This window comes from Pleurodeles waltl, chromosome 10 (assembly GCF_031143425.1).
Source record: "Pleurodeles waltl isolate 20211129_DDA chromosome 10, aPleWal1.hap1.20221129, whole genome shotgun sequence".
In the NCBI taxonomy this organism is placed as follows: Eukaryota; Metazoa; Chordata; class Amphibia; order Caudata; family Salamandridae; genus Pleurodeles; species Pleurodeles waltl.
The window spans coordinates 628,854,084-628,866,579 of NC_090449.1; the positions used below are offsets into that span (position 1 = coordinate 628,854,084).

Below are 12,496 nucleotides of genomic sequence, written 5' to 3' on the forward strand. Positions count from 1 at the left end.
TTGCATGTTTAAGTATGCTATAAGCAACGTTCAATTAAGTAAGTGCTTCCTAAAGGACTCAGTAATTCGTATTAAGAATGCAGGTCTGTGGCTAATGAGCCAGAACTACTCTTTTACAATGGCTCTAACCTTGTTAGACCGTTTAACATCTAAGGAACAGATAGGAGTGTTATTTGGCAATGGACTGCCATTAAAACTAACAGACAGGGTGGCAAGAGCAAGATTAGATGGACTAAAGTAAGATGCTTAACAGCAGAATGGATTTCAATCTACTCACATTATCTGCCCATCACCACTCTAAACAAACACAGACTTCAAGGCCTTTAATGCCAAAACACACACACAAGCATGCTCTTTACAGAAACTGTCAGACATGCAGAGAGTGAGACTTACTTAAGAGGCAATAAAATCTTTTATTAGCATTGATGTCTATGAATGGCTTAAAAGTAGAGTTTTGTGTCTAATTCAAATGCAGTTCATTGCTCCTCATTATTGGGTGGACTCTGGTCCTTATGCTACATTCAAGACTAACAGGGAAACTCTATGAACACTGCTTAGTCAAATATTTGAATCACCTCAAGTGGAGAGCACCCCGACTGCATATTTATCTGATGTTCTTGCTGCCATTTTTTACCCCTGAGAGAGGATGCTTGCTGCTCCAATGACATGAAAGGGATAGGTAGTGCATAGAACAGCAAAAACGTTGACTACATTTGCAAATATGTTTCTGGCAGATGCTACATCTTCCGCCAGATTCCTCATCTTAAGAAAACCCGTGAGGTGCCAGACTGGATGCAGGAATCTTGTCCCCCCCAGTAACTGCTCTATGGGGCTGCCAGACAGTGACACGCAGTTCTAGACAAGCTACACTCACTCAATGTTATAACAGTGGAGTGTATGTGGCATTATCTAGTGTGCTGGAATCAGTACCTTGCAGGTTTTCCATGCCCACATGAGGCAGGCGGAGAGGAAAGGAAAAAACACCCATGGTGACAATGACAGACTTCTTCAAACCCTCAGGAGAGAGGGGGCGGTAGGCCACCATATCTCCTCCTGGATCGCAGACTCCTTATCACAACAAGTATGGTAGCATTAAGATTTTATCGACTGTTGCCCAAGGAGGGTCAAGAGGATAATGACCAGAGTTCAGAAATGACAGAATTACAGGCCCAGCAGAACACAAGGGAAGCTTTTCCTTATGGAGGAGGAAGCCTCACACACTAATTCATGTCATGCTTTATCACTGACAACCTCTCCCCACCATGGTAGGACAGTGCCACCAGGGAGGACTCGACCTCTTGATAAACCTAGACTGGATGGAGTTCTTAGTTAAGAGGTACTGGTCAAAGAGGGATCCAGGTACATTAAAATTACTAATTTGAGGACCACTGGTATATTTGCGTTTAACAGTGGTGTCCACAGATATGACTAAAAACAAAGGTTGACTGTACTTTTGAGAAGAATGACTCAGCCCGTCTCAGGTAGCAGACATGTTTCTGCCCTCACAAAGAGCCTATCCAAATCTGGGAAATTCTTCAGGTCTCAGGATCCCTATAGAAAAAACGGCGTGCTACTGCTGAACCCTAACTTGTTGGTTGTAGAAACATTCAAGTCCTAACTGAGTGATGGTGCTGGTACAACGACCTATTTTGAAAAACAAAGTTAAATGCTGACTTATTATAAATGAACTGCTTTCCTCCTATTTACTGTGCTCATATATCACACAAAACCCTGAAAATGTAATATCAGGGATTCTGCGTCCATTAATTGGATGGTCTCTTCCTTACATAAGCACCGCACTCAATCCATGTTACTTTCTCCAGTCAAGCGCACATAAAGGGGCTAATACTCCTCTGTGGGTTTTTTCTCCCCAATACCTCTACTGCGGCGATGTTGGTACATGATTACCTGACCAGAGGACTTTCTTATAATGTGCCCTAATTATTTAACAATTAATAACTGAATATTAAAGAGGCGTCTGTAGCTATCATATCATTCAGCTTGAGTGTTACATCTGACTTATGAGTTTTTCCGAACATCTCCCTGTTATGAGTGTGCGACTACAAAGGACACCGTCCCCTTCCCAGACCAGAAGCAAGTAACCCCTATAATACAAGGTAAGGAATAGTGTTGCACTATAGGTTTTAGCGTAATTTACCTTATAAAGTTGTATAATCTAATGATGGGGTTGGTAAATTTAACACCTCCAAATAGATGGCTTAGTACCAGTAGTAATATGATTCTGGGTAGACAGTAATGCATGTCTTCAGCATGAACAGACAACGTTCACTTGGTTTGCAGTGAATTTCCACTTGTATGTTCAAGTTTTTGTGTGATATAGGAACACAGTCAATAGAAGGGAAGCAATGAATGAATGCTAGGTTTGCACTTAACTTTGTTTTTCAAAATAGGTCATTGTACCAGCATCATCAGGTAGGACTTGATGTTTCTATAACCAACAAGTTAGGGTTTGGTGGCAGTACACTATTTCCAATAGGGCTCCTGAGCCCTGAGGAATGCCCCAGACCTGGACAGGTTTTTTGTGAAGGCAGAAACATGTAGTCTATCTGAGATGGGTCACGTTTGTTTTTAGTCATACCTGTGGACACCACTATTAAAGGCAAATATACTGGTAATCCTCATGGTATTTTTAATTTACCTGGATCCCTCTTTGTCCAGTAGCTTTAATCTAAGAACTACCTCCGGTCTAGGTTTATCAGGAGGTCGAATCAGCCCTGGTGACACTGTCCCACCAGGGTGGGGGAGAGGTTGCATATAATAAAGCATGACACAAATAAGTGTGTGAGGCTTCCTCTTCTATAAGGAAAAGCTTAGATTGTGTTTTGCTGCACCAGTAATTGTCATTTACGAACTTGGGTCATTATCCTTTTGACTCTCCTTGGGCAACAGACGATAAAATCTTAATGCTACCATACTTGTTGTGATAAGGACAATGACAAACCATCTAAGCTTTGGGGTGGCGAAAATTGACCACTGTGCTGCAAAAAGCAAACCTGTTCTGTGTGGGAGAGGAATAAGGAGCGAAATGTCAAGTGCCAACAGACTGGCAAACCAACATCTCTTTGCTTCTAGGATAATGAGCAGTTCTGCTCAATAGTCTTGCAACTTAGGAATGACCTATCAAAATAGAGGGTTTGAAGGTATCATGCAGCCCCAGCAATTAGTTAAACTTGACAACGCCCTCCTAAGGAGCTATTTTGGGGATTTCGCAAGCACAAAACAGAGGGCATTTCCAGTTTGGGACCACAACAAAAAGGTTTACGCCAAGGCCTTTCAATATGGAAAAAATAAAGTGTCACATAGGGAGACGGTTCCCATTAGTAGTCCTTCAGAGAGGCGGCTCAAAGCATACACTCTCACATTTGGGGTGCCTGCCAGATGGATTGTTATTGGAACAATGCCCTGCTGCAAAACTACTGCCAACTGTGTCTAGTAATTGCGGAGAACTCAAGGGGCAAACGACCAATGTAGGTCAGGTATGATAGAATGGAATACATTTATGTAGACCAAAACACTCCACTGAATTTGCAGGCAATTTGTTCAGGCAGCCCTGGCGGATCTCATTTAGCAGAAACTATACAGCATCAACAAGGTGCATAAGCCATAACAAATGTTGGGATCCTGCAGAAGCGTAATTGGACACTGGCTAAAAACATGGCAATCATGTTCAGAAAATATAAAATTCTCGGATAGCTCAAAGAGCCTCATAAAGGCAGGGTCCAACACTGTGTCGATTAATGTCAGCCTTTGGGCAGGGATGGGAAGGGAATTTCGAAGGTTGATGGAGAAGCCGAGGTAGTGAAGACGTCACTGTGCCCTGTCAATAATCCAAGACAGGAACCCTTGCTTTCCCCACTAAGGTGCAGTAATACACAGTATCCTGAGTAATACACAGACTCCTGAGTGAAGCGACTATCACAGTCAGCTATTTAGTGAAGACTCATGGAGTCTTTGTGAGAACAAATGTAACACTGTGAATTGGTTGTGCCAGGATCCCACAATGAAGAGGAAGCAACAGCTTTGAGCAAAAAGATTTGGCCGATGTAATTAAGTGTAATGGCAACTCAGGGACACCATCCAATCATGTGTATTGAGAGTCAGAAGGATCTGGCTCTAAGTCAGCATTTTCGACTTTTCCTGAGTTTAGGCACTTCTGATCTAAAATGAGTTTCAGGACTCTGCCCTACTTGGAACCATGAAATATGAGAACTCCAGGGCTCTTCTCCTCCAAGTGCAACAATGCCTATTAACCCTTTTTGCGACAGGGCAACTTCCAACTCAAAGGTTAAGTCATGCTCCAAAAATCACTTCTTTTCACATGGTGGGAGATCCGTGGAAGGACAGAAAGTGAATGGCCTACTCCTGGAGGTTAAGCTGGAGAACCCAGTGAACTGTAATGATCACCTCACAATTAGTGGTGTAATGGAAGACCCCACCATCGTTTGGAAGCTGATGGTGAAAGGAGGAGATGTGACAGTGATTTTGAAGTAGCATATCCAGCATGGGTTAACTGCAGCTGCTACTACTGGTGTTCTTTAAGTCCACCTCTTCCACAAAAGGATAGGTATAACTGCTGTGAAATTTGAACTGGCTGCTGGGAAGGTTGCTGCTGCACTGAGTGTTGACCCTGGAGGAGACAAACAGCAATAATGTGGGTGAGAAACAGTCTACCAGGGATGCCAGGCACAACAAATGTGACATGGAGTGGTGGTTCTCAACCGTTCTGTCTTCTCAGAAAATAGACTGACCCTTCTAAAGATCATGTCAGTTTGGGCCATCTGAAAATCTCTGGAGAAGCCTCTGGAACACATCCAGGCATACATGTGGGGAGTGACTATTACAGCCATGGATTTAGACATTGTATCATCTGATATCTGGACCTATCTGAGAATATGCATTAAGGCAGCAAAACAGTCACCCAGGGTTTCTTTGTGTAGTAAGAAGGGTTATCAAGATCTTTCCTACCATTTCTATAACGTATGGACTCACAGTTCGAGGAAGCACATGGCAATGCATAGGGCTAGGCGGCCTGAAGCAAAATCTTTGCACCCCATTGTGTTAAGTTGCTTGGACTGACAGTTCGCAGGAGCAGTGGGGAAAACTTTGGAATTAAACTCTGCTGATGGTGCCTCAACCACCCAACTCTCTGGATAGAGATGTGTTAATAAAAACCTGGGATCGGAAGGCATGGGCATGCAACAGAAAAACTTTGTTGGTTAGCAGAAGAGGTTCAGTCCCTACCGAAAACAGGTGCATTACTACACTCAGAATGTTGGATTTAGACTCTGTAGCACATAAGGGTAATTAACACTTATGCTGCTTTAGGTACTACAGAAGGGAAGAAACTGATTTTCTCAAAACATTAACCAGTATGGCATGAAATCTGTATAAAGGCCACTAGCATTTTGGAGGTCTAGGTAAAGTTCAGCAAAAGTGTCATAAGGAGGAAAGAGTTTGTCAGCCTCCAAATCAACGTTCTTCACATGCCCATAGACTTGGCTAAGCATGCCTAAAGCATCAGAACCAGAGTGCACAAGCTCTTCCATTTAATCAAATCTCTCTTTGCTCTAGGGACAAGCTCAATCAGGGGCTTGACCTCAAAGGAGGTTTGAACTTTTTTCTTGCCACTTGAATACCTTCTGTCCACTTTGAAGGCCAAGGAGCTGCCAATGATAGCTCTGAAACAGTTGTGAGAATCAGTGTGGCAAATAGTTCTGATGGCAAATGGACCAGTGCCTTGATGGGAAAATGCTTCTTTGAAAGGGGCCTGGAGGCCAGAGAGGAACAAAGTCGAGTTGCATTTGAGTAATTTACATTTCTATTAGGATGATTGAATTTACTGTCACAATCTGTAACGCTATTTTAAGAGCACCCTTAAGAGCACCTAAGAGTTACCCTTTGTTCATAATTGATGGTCATATTTAATAACCCCACAAAAAGCTGATTCTCCAGCTGGTGTTCTTTAGCAAGATCGATGGAAAGGATCAGTGCTCTTTTGAGGTCCAAGCGATAAGAGTATCTCCTCCTTCTTAGAGGCGTGAGGCAGAGCATAAAACACCACCAGGGTAATGGCTTGACAGACGTGCAATGACATCACAACTTTTGGTAAGAAGGATGCTTGCATCTGCAGAACCAGTTGGTTCGGGAAGAAGGCGGTGTACGGAGGGTTAACACAGAGCTTGAAGCTCACTCATTTGCCATGCCATCTTGAGAGTGAGGACCCACAAGAGAGCTGAGAAGCGGTCAAAGGGAATACATATCAAATATTAGAGGAATAAGTTAAGATCCCACTGTTGCACGACGAAAAGAGGGAAGAAACAAGAATTTGAGACCTTTCAAAATACACATCAAAACCTGTGACTTAAATAATGTGTCTGGTCTGTCAACTCTGAAAAGGCTGCAAGATCTAAAAGGTACCCTTAACTGTGCCCAAAGCAAAGTCTTGTTGGGCAACAGACAAAACTAAACAGAACATCAGATAACTTCACCTGGAGGAGGTCAATTTGGCAGGTGCAGCAACAAAGCACAGTTGTCCTAACATAAGTGTATGGAGGATGTTACCTACCCTGTAAGCATCGATTCGTACCGTGTAGTGCTGCAGATGCACATCCTATGCACACTCCTGCCATCTACCGATGGGCCCAAACTCTGCAAGTTGTTTTTTTCAAAGACGTTTTATGGTCGACATAATTCGTCATATCTGCTCCTCCTCGAGGTACTGCGCACGTTCAACAGCTCCTTTGTTGGATTATAATGATTTTCCCTGCCATACGGGAAGTGAGGATATAGTGTGCTAAGTTAGCATTTGATGTTGAAAGTTCTATGTATTTGTGTCACCATGCATGTGAATCTGCAGCAATATTCGATACAAACAGATGCTTACAGTTTGTGTAAAATACTCCTGTCGCAGCATGTGTTGGCTGCAGATACACATGCTATGGATAGGCTGTAAAGGAGTACTCCTCTCACTGTGGCTTTTGGCATCAGATAGTGTATTTGCTCGAAATAATGTACGTAGAACTGTTTGTCCCACTAGATCCTGGTGTCTGGCTCGCACATTTGGCAGTTCGGGCTGGATTGTTCCCATGAGGAACAGGGTCAAGACTGATTTGCATATGGCTGGGTCCAAACTGGGGTGGCATGGTAAGCAAAAGAACAATGGATTAAACTCAGATCTGTGACTGGGGGTGAGTGTTTGACAATGTTCAGCATTCCGTCCATCACTTGTTGTTTTAGCTGTCGCCCTAAGTGGGAAGGGTATGCCCAGACGTGGGTCCCGTGCTTCCCATGCCACTGGATTCAAGCTAGCCTGGCTGATGAGGGGTGAAACCCCGAAACCGGTCCCAGGATGCTTGTTTCCGGTCCAGTGAGGACCTGGCTTGGCAGTTCGGGCTGGACTGTTCCCATCAGGAACAGGGTCAAGACTGATTTGCATATGGCTGGGTCCAAACTGGGGTGGCATGGTAAGCAAAAGAACAATGGATTAAACCCAGATCTGTGACTGGGGGTGAGTGTTTGACAATGTTCAGCATTCCGTCCATCACTTGTTGTTTTTGCTTTGTCGCCCTAAGTGGGAAGGGTATGCCCAGACGTGGGTCCCGTGCTTCCCATGCCACTGGATTCAAGCTAGCCTGGCTGATGAGGGGTGAAACCCCGAAACCGGTCCCAGGATGCTTGTTTCCAGTCCAATGAGGACCTGGCTTGGCAGTTCGGGCTGGACTGTTCCCACGAGGAACAGGGTCAAGACTGATTTGCATATGGCTGGGTCCAAACTGGGGTGGCATGGTAAGCTAAAGAACGATGGATTAAACCCAGATCTGTGACTGGGGGTGAGTGTTTGACAATGTTCAGCATTCCGTCCATCACTTGTTGTTTTTGCTTTGTCGCCCTAAGTGGGAAGGGTATGCCCAGACGTGGGTCCCGTGCTTCCCATGCCACTGGATTCAAGCTAGCCTGGCTGATGAGGGGTGAAACCCCGAAACCGGTCCCAGGATGCTTGTTTCCGGTCCAGTGAGGACCTGGCTTGGCAGTTCGGGCTGGACTGTTCCCATGAGGAACAGGGTCAAGACTGATTTGTATATGGCTGGGTCCAAACTGGGGTGGCATGGTAAGCAAAAGAACGATGGATTAAACCCAGATCTGTGACTGGGGGTGAGTGTTTGACAATGTTCAGCATTCCGTCCATCACTTGTTGTTTTTGCTTTGTCGCCCTAAGTGGGAAGGGTATGCCCAGACGTGGGTCCCGTGCTTCCCATGCCACTGGATTCAAGCTAGCCTGGCTGATGAGGGGTGAAACCCCGAAACCGGTCCCAGGATGCTTGTTTCCGGTCCAGTGAGGACCTGGCTTGGCAGTTCGGGCTGGACTGTTCCCATGAGGAACAGGGTCAAGACTGATTTGCATATGGCTGGGTCCAAACTGGGGTGGCATGGTAAGCAAAAGAACGATGGATTAAACCCAGATCTGTGACTGGGGGTGAGTGTTTGACAATGTTCAGCATTGCGTCCATCACTTGTTGGTTTTGAAAGTTCTATGTATTTGTGTCACCATGCATGTGAATCTGCAGCAATATTCGATACAAACAGATGCTTACAGTTTGTGTAAAATACTCCTGTCGTAGCATGTGTTGGCTGCAGATACACATGCTATGGATAGGCTGTAAAGGAGTACTCCTCTCACTGTGGCTTTTGGCATAAGATAGTGTATTTGCTCGAAATAATGTGCGTAGAACTGTTTGTCCCACTAGATCCTGGTGTCTGGCTCGCACATTTAAACAACTGTGTTCGGTAAAAGTGTATGGGTTTGTCCATATTGCCACTTTACAAATGTCTGTTATCAGGATATTTCCTAAGAATGTCACTGATGCTGCCTTTTTTCATGTTTAACGAGGTCTTGACATTGTAGGTAGTGTTTGTTTTGCTTTGATGTAGCAAATCTTTATGCATTTTACTAACCATCTTGTTATTCCAGCTTTTGAGAATGGATTGCCTTTTCTTAGATTAGAAAAAGCTACAAACAGTTGTAGTGTTTTTCTGAAGTTTTCTGTTCTTTCCACATAGTACACAAGGGTATGTTTTACATAATAGTATATGTAAAGCTGTTTCTGGGACTATTTAAGGAGTTTTGGAAAGAAACCCGGCTAAGTGCAATGTTTGATTTAAATGGAAAGGTGATCTGACCTTTGGCAGAAACTTTGGTTTTGTGTGTAGGTGAACTGTCTCTTGGAATTCTTGAAAAAGGAAGAGTTCTCAATAGTGAAAGCATGTATTTCAATGACTCCCTGTAGCGATGTAATAACCACAAGGAATGCCACTTTCCATGTTAAGAATCATATTTTGCATCTGTGCATTGGTTCAAATGGAGTGGATATTATTCTTATAACAGGCCTAATGCATACAGGGCCTCAGCCCTCGTGACAGAGGCCCTGCAGTCGTGGGGGAGTCTCTGCACTTGGGGCATAATCTCGGCAATGAGAATTCTCATTAAGGAAATTTGGACCAGAGTGTAGAGACTTCCACACAACTCCAGGGCCTCCAGCACGAATGTGAAGGCCATTTGTGGATTAGGCCAACAATGTTCAGGCTCCACATTGGTACAGGAGGTGTACATGGTAAAAAAGTTCTTTAGTCCCTCCATGAATAAGTTTATGACCAGTACACGAAAAAGAGATTGGTGTTTTTTGTTTTGGAGATAGTTTGCGATTGCTGCCAAATACAGGTGTATAGATGTGTACGCTAAATATGCTTTTTGCAGATGTAACAAGTAACATACAAGTTGATGTTCTGCTGGAGAAGATGGGTTTATGTTTGCAGCGCAGTAATATGCACAACCTTTGCATTTTGCTGCATAACATGCCATTGTGGTTGGTCTTCTGACTTTCTTTAAATGTTCATGCATTCTGGAGGAAAATCTAGATAGCCAACTTTTATGACCTAAGGAGCCAGATTGCAAGACTGAGTTGTTGTACATTGGGGTGCCTCACTCTGCCCCCACAGTGAATGAGAAGATCTGGATGTTGGGTAGCTTCTCACGAGGTACTAGGGAGTGATCCAGCAAAGTTATGTACCAAGGTTGAAGGCCATTATGGAAATATGAGCATCACAGTTATTGAAGTCTGTGGTTCCTGACCATAAAAGGAATGAGTGGGAGATGCACAAAAGCCTAACAAAATATTCCTGACCAGTTCACCATAGTGCATTCCCCTTGGATTGTGGGTGCTTGGATGCAAAGTCTTGGCAGTTTGCTCTTTCTATAGGAGCGAGGAGATCTACTGTTGTTGTCCCCCACCGTTGGAAGTATGTTTGTAGGGTTTGAGTGGGGATTTCCCACTTGTGAACTTGTTGCAGTCTGCTTATTAGGTCTGCTAACGAGTTGCCCCCTCCTAGTATATACTGTGCTATAAGGTTGACTTTGTGTATGTTGGCCAATTTCCATATGACTTCTGCTAGCTGAGATAGGTTTAGTGAAAGAATCCTTCCTTGTTTCTGAATGTAGCACACAATGTCTCTTCGCAGAAGGACATTTTTCCCTGATATGTTAGTAGGAACGCTTTGAAAGCTATTTGAATGGCTAGCAGCTCTAACATATTGATGTGCAATGTCTGTTGTTGTGGAGACCAATGTCCCTGTAACAATGTCCTCCATATGAGCACCCAAACCCATGAGTGATGCATCCATTGTGATTGTAACCTGCGGGATTGGGTCCCTGAAGGGTCCTCCCATTTGTGTGTTTTGTGAGTTCCACAATTGTAGCGCCTGATGGACCTTGGGTGAAACCAACACCAGATCCTCCATGTTGGCCCCTCACTTGTGTCCACTGTAATGCTAAGCACTCCTGTAAGGGTCTCATATGTAGTTTTGAAAATGGAACTATTGCTATGCAAAAAGCCATCATACCTAGAAGGCGCATCACTGTTTGACTGTTAGGTGACAAAGAGGCTGAAAAAGAGCCTTTTCGTTCTGGGGATTGAGAACCCTCTGTGGATTGGGGTATGCTTTTGCTGTGATGTAATTCAGTATGGCTCCAATATACGCTGTATCTGGGTAGGTTGTAGATGGGTTTTGGAGGCAAATGATTGTAAATCTCAGCTTGTGTAAAAGGTTGATTGTAGCCAGAGTGTCCTGTAGACATTTTGGTTTGCTGGAACTCTTGATCAGCCAATCATCCATATGGAAAATGTCACTTACCCAGTGTACATCTGTTCGTGGCATTAGTTGCTGCAGATTTACATGCTGTGCACATCCCGCCATCTGGTGTTGGGCTCGGAGTGTTACAAGTTGTTTTTATTCGAAGAAGTCTTTCCGAGTCACGAGACCGAGGGACTCCTCCCATTTCGGCTCCATTGCGCATGGGCGTTGACTCCATCTTAGATTGTTTTCCCCCGCAGAGGGTGAGGTAGGAGTTGTGTATGCTAGTAATAGTGCCCATGCAATGGAGTAATGTACATAATGTAGTTTAAAGTAATATATTTACAAATATACAGATGTTCAAGATCAACTTCTAAACGGCTACAGGCTCCCGGGGAGGCGGGTGGGCGCATGTGAATCTGCAGCGACTAATGCCACGAACAGATGTACACTGGGTAAGTGACATTTTCCGTTCAATGGCATGTGTAGCTGCAGATACACATGCTGTGCATAGACTAGTAAGCAGTTATCTCCCCAAAAGCGGTGGTTCAGCCTGTAGGTGTTGAAGTTGTTTGAAACAATGTTCGTAGTACTGCTTGGCCTACTGTGGCTTGTTGTGCCGTTAGCACATCTACACAGTAGTGTTTGGTAAATGTATGAGGCGTATACCATGTAGCTGCCTTATATATTTCGGTCATTGGAATATTTCCTAGAAAGGCCATGGTAGCACCTTTCTTTCTAGTTGAGTGTGCCTTTGGTGTAATAGGCAGATCTCTTTTTGCTTTAAGATAACAGGTTTGAATGCACTTAACTATCCATCTAGCAATGCTTTGTTTAGAAATTGGATTTCCTGTATGAGGTTTTTGGAAAGCAATAAATAATTGTTTTGTTTTTCGAATTAGTTTTGTTCTGTCAATGTAGTACATTAACGCTCTTTTGATGTCTAATGTATGTAGTGCTCTTTCAGCTACAGAGTCTGGCTGTGGGAAGAACACTGGTAATTCTACTGTTTGATTTAAGTGGAACGGTGATATGACTTTTGGTAAAAATTTAGGATTTGTCCGTAGAACTACTTTATGCTTGTGTATTTGAATAAATGGTTCTTGTATGGTAAATGCTTGAATCTCACTTACTCTTCTTAAAGATGTGATGGCAATTAAAAATGCAACTTTCCATGTTAAGTATTGCATTTCACAAGAGTGCTTGGGCTCAAAAGGTGGACCCATGAGTCGTGTTAAGACAATGTTGAGGTTCCATGAAGGAACTGGTGGTGTTCTTGGTGGTATAATTCTCTTTAGACCTTCCATAAATGCTTTTATGACTGGTATCCTAAATAGAGCAGTTGAGTGCG

At 43.7% G+C, this 12,496-nt stretch overlaps 1 protein-coding gene across 11 annotated transcripts in view; it reads right to left on the reverse strand.

Moving 5' to 3' along the window:
• KMT2C (lysine methyltransferase 2C) overlaps nucleotides 1–12,496 on the reverse strand; it is a 1,516,687-nt gene that overhangs the window by 686,340 nt on the left and 817,851 nt on the right. The window lies entirely within an intron of this gene.